A 5,219-nucleotide genomic window follows, 5' to 3' on the forward strand; every position below is an offset into this window, starting at 1 on the left:
CCCTGCCTTTCTTTTTTTTTTAAAGTGTTTGGGAAAATTGAAACTTTCTTTCTCAGGTAGTGAAAAATAATCAAATAATTTGTCAGAAACAGAGACAAACTTCATTAGGGAAATTTTGCTCATGAAGGGCATTCTCAGTTGTCCAAGGGGACTTATCCTCCTTATCCCTTGGCAACTAAAAGGTGAATATATTTTGTGTGTTTTTATTATCCAAACAGGTGAGGTTTTTGTTTGTTTGTTTGTTTGTTTGGCCAGGGCTGGGTTTGAACCCACCCCCTCCTGTATATGGGGTTTGCGCCCTACTCCTTTGAGCCACAGGCGCAGCCCAGGTGAAGTTTTTTTATAGACCTCTAATGATAGTAGCCAAATGTAAGAGAAGATAAAGCAGGAGAAATGTTTTCTTCAGAGTACTAGTGCTTGCTGTCATTCCAGGCGGCGGCAGCTTCTCCTTGCCCTTCTTTCTTCTCCTTCACTTTTTCTCCTTCTCCTTTTCTTCTTCTTAGATTCACAAAAACTTTAGTCCAGAAGCTTTGTAATATGTAAGCATCAATGTTGAGTCTCATGCCACACCTGGAAAACCCATGAGAACTATTTTCATAGAACTTTTATGACACTTATCCTACTGATTTGTTACATACATGGTCTTTATTTGCACATCTTTTCCAAAATAATTGGAATTTCTTAAGGCAATGGCAAGATCTTATGATCTTGTTTATTGTTTTCTACATAAGTGGAATGATTAGGAGGTGATCATTTAATCAGTGAATCCGAGCATTCCTGAATAATCTAATTGACATGATTTAAAATTTCTAATATATGTAAAATAATTTAAATGATATGTTTTTTTCATGTTTAAATAATAAATGTTGAAAGGAATAGTCTAGTTCTGCTGTGTGCAGTAGATTCTGTGGAATGTATTTAATATGTTCAACAGGCATAATAAAACCTTGAAGCAATGTTTACCTGTTTTAAAAAAAGAGAGAGTAGTTTCCATGTTCTACTTAGGATTAGATCTGGAACACAAGGGTCCTGAGTTCTCATATTGCTGTTTGATTTTTTCCTCATTTGGATTAAACACATAGAATATACAAAATAAGATTTCTAAGTGCATCAGTCCTTTAACAAGGCAGTGATGCTAATCCCTGTCATGTCTTTGGAAAGAAATAAGACAGAAAATAAATGAGAACTTGTATCTTTTCTGCTCTTCTTTTCGTGGGTCTATTCATAGGAGATTTGACAGCAGAGAAGGCACCCAATAAATGCTTTCAAACTGATTTTGGATTTTGGTTTCAGTGAGCAACTAGCACTTTCTCTCATGCACGACAAATTCCCTGCTTTATCCACAGTTGCACCATAGCAGCTACAAGAGTGACAGGCACTGAGTAGAGGTTTGCTGCCTGTTTGTGAAATTAATCTTCCAAAGAGATGGGCTTAACCAATTTTAAACTATGTCAGTGGATAGGGAGACTTTCAGTGAAGTGCTACTCAGCAGGTTCTTAGCTTTAAGTGTTTCTTTCACTTTTAATTCATATCTCGCAGAGTGTAGAACTTGGTTGTAGAATGAAACCATTCTTGTTCATAGCTCAGGAAGACTTTCCGAGATTCTGTCTATTTGTATATGTTTTATTTGTAGACACCTTTGTAAATAATGCTCTCACAGATGTAAAGTAAGGATGACTAATAGTGCCTGGGACTCCCTTAGAGCCACAGTCTTAATGGCCTCTTTGGATGTGGTAAGAGAACCAATGGGTCAGTGATTCTTACGGGAAACAATTTCAGCTCTTTTTGCTATATCTGCTATGATAAACTTTGAAGAAATTACAGATGAGCTGGAAATAACTCTATACCACACAGTAAATAACAAGAACAAAGAAACGCGTTCTGATTTTACAAAATTAAATGTTTATGCTTTGACATAAATTCTCGTTGGGGGGACAGGGTTTACTTTAAGGTGCAACTAAGCTAGATAATATAAGATCCATAAATTGGTATACTTTCATGATTTATATTCATATATATTTTAAATTGAAAAGAATATGTAATATAAAAAAACGACCAGTCTGAATTTCAATACTTTTCATTTCAGAATATTAGGGGGTACACAGGTTTTCATAGGTACACTCCTAATCATTCCAGTTTACATACTTTGTTTTTGTACAGATTGAGTCAAAGTTTTAAGTGTCCCCTTCACCCTGAAAGTATCACTGTATCCAATAGGTGTGAATTTACCCTCCCATCTTCCCTCTTCTCTCCTCCACCCACCTTGGTTTTCATTGAGAGATTTACGTCCATATGTGCATTGAAGTGTTGATAAATTAGTTCCATTTATTTTTAATCAGTATTTTTGGCCAGGGCCAGGTTTGAACCCACCACCTCTGGTATATAGGCTGGTGCCTTACTGCTTTGAGCCACAGGTGCTGCCCAATTAGTTCCATTTTTTTTTCCAAGAAAGGGTCTTACTAACCCCAGTTTAGTGTCCCTGGTGTCAGCCTGATTCACAACAACCTCAGCCTCCTGGGTTCAAGTGATCCTGCTGCCTTAGCTTCCTGAGTACCTGGTACTATAGACATGCTACCACATCCAGCCAAGTTTTCTATATTTAGTAGAAACGGAGTCTCATTCTTGCTCAGGCTGCTGTCCTATTCCTGAGTTCAAATGATCCTCCCACTCTGGCCTCCCAGAGCATAGTATTACACATATGAGCCACCATGACCACCTGGATTAGTTCCAGTTTGGTATGGAGTACATGTGTTTGTTTTGCCATCCTTGTGAGATTTCACCTAGAACAATGGTTTCCAGTGATCCCAATACTTTTAGTTATAAAATTAAGTACTCTCATGCTAATTTAAGTCTAAAATTCTGTGATTTGGATTTCTTGTTACATTAAGATCCATGGTTAATACTGGAGACATTAAAATAGTAGGTGTGATTATATGAAACCAAGTATTTCTGGGATATCCTGTGAATTGCTAGAACAATTTTTGGTCTAGGTCACCAAGCCAATGTATACCCATGTTTGTGTGACTGTGAAAGTTTCTTAAAGATACTGACCGTAAAGGGGAATCAGCAGATAGAGTTTTTGTGTAACAACGCACTGGCTTTTTCTGGCCACCACCTCTTTGATTGTGGTATAATTCACTACCTCTTCAATTGTGGTATAATTCAACCAAGAGCAAGATGTTCTTGCTCTGTTAATAAGCCTCAGTAATCAAGGCTATGAAGAAAAGTTCCGGAAATAAAAAGGTTTCATCTTTTCTTATTCCAACAACACCTGAGTTAAGACAGATGATCAGTAGACTGTTTTATCCTAAGAAATAATTTACAATGAAGATCTTTCCTCCTTTCTCGATTTTGCTCTTCTTTGGTACCTACTTTCTACCAGGTAACGTGAGTATTATTACCAGAACAGGTCAAAGATCTGCATTTTAGGAGATAAGGTGGGATTTAAAAAAAAAATGAGTATCATTGATAGAGTGGAATCATTATATTAATACCATCAGCATGTCACATTGCATTTATTTACAGTCCCCAGATAATGAAATTATTTTATTAATTTTTAAAGTACAATGTACTATTAAATGCCATAATTCACCTTGATTGCATAAAAATGTGCATTTATATAGATGTAAAAGGACAAAAGAGAATAATGCTACATTGATTTAATCCATCTATTAAAGGTGTGTTTATTCAACACTCAAATATAATGAATTTACTGTATTCATAGATTTGAAAAATGGGTTATGGAATGAACTTTTCCTTTGATATTATTAATCTCCACTTTTTAGTTTTGCTAAAAGAAGCTAAATCAGATAATATACCTTGCTAAAGGTTTCAAATTTTATTATATTCATAACTGAGACTAACTTCACATCTACTTATTTTCAGTTAAATTCCATTGTTTCTTTAGGTTGCTGCTTTCGTTGGTTTACCACGATACCTCTCATTGTTAATACCATCGGCTGTCACACTGTAATGAATTTGTAATATTCCATTTTTCCCTTCCATTCTGCTCTAACATTCAAACATAAATGACTTCTTAGCTGAGAAATTCTCACCAAAAGGGGAGAAGTGAATGGACCTCAATAAATAATGTAAACTAAGAGCGGAAATTACTTTAAATAAGAGAATAATTTTACTTTTATCTTTATAGAAATTAATTAGAAAATACTCATTAAAATTCTCTCAATTTTTGGAAATTTTCTGAGATAGATATGAGGTATTATATAGATTTAAATATGCACCGTTGCTTTTTCTTAATAATAATGAATTTAGTAGCTAACATTTGTCTGTCTTTTGCCTGTACTAATTCTTATGATAGCCATGTGAGATAACCTTATTGATAGGCAAATCATTCATTTATTCCACTGTATTTTAAAAATGTGTCCTGTATATTAAAAAAAAAAAAAAACTTTTATAAGATACAGGGCCATGAAATAAAGGCAAATGCATTAACGTCCTTATTTCTAAAATCCTTTCTATAATATTTTCAAAGTATATATTTTTTAGCAGTGGGCTCTCCCCAACCTGTGACCAGTGCTGCAATACCATTGACAACCATCTGCAGATTGAAGTTTGAAAAGGCAAATTTAAAGAAAAGCGATTCTTCCACAATAGTTAAAGAGCCAAAAAATGGGAAAAAGAAAGGCAACACAGGTAAAAGAAAATAAATAGAGGTGTGGCTGGTTCATTTTAATCAGTACCTGTCAGCTGAAATGAAGTAATTATTCTAAGTTTGTCTGTCTTAGTCCCCATTTGCTTATCTGTTCTTGACTTTCATATTTTTTCTTTGTGACAAACGAATGTCATATTTAAACTAGAAAGAAGTTTCCTTTTAAAGACATGGAGCCTGCTTTTTTTGGTGGAATGTTGGCTACACAAATGTCTCTACTAGTTCCTTGCAGAAAAATTCTCTGGTCATTTTCAGCAAACCTACTCCCTTTTGAAATGTTGTTAGTGCCTTTGTGCTGTTGTCTCGTGGTTTTAAATGTCGGTGTTCTTGTGCTCTTTCTCAGTTTCTCTATTACCTGGCAACTGGAAAAACATCTGTTTTTTTGGTTGATTGCCACTGTCTAAGACCCTTACATCCTTGGATGCAAAAACTATAGTATTTTATCAAAAGAGTAATTACAGTGTTCTTGTTAATTCAAGGGATGGTGTGATTAAGATAACTTAACAAAGCATACAAGCAACAAAATTCTAGACTGCGGATTGTTAACTTA

This window comes from Otolemur garnettii, unplaced genomic scaffold (assembly GCF_000181295.1).
Source record: "Otolemur garnettii isolate 467f Iridium unplaced genomic scaffold, OtoGar3 scaffold00269, whole genome shotgun sequence".
Taxonomy (NCBI): Eukaryota; Metazoa; Chordata; class Mammalia; order Primates; family Galagidae; genus Otolemur; species Otolemur garnettii.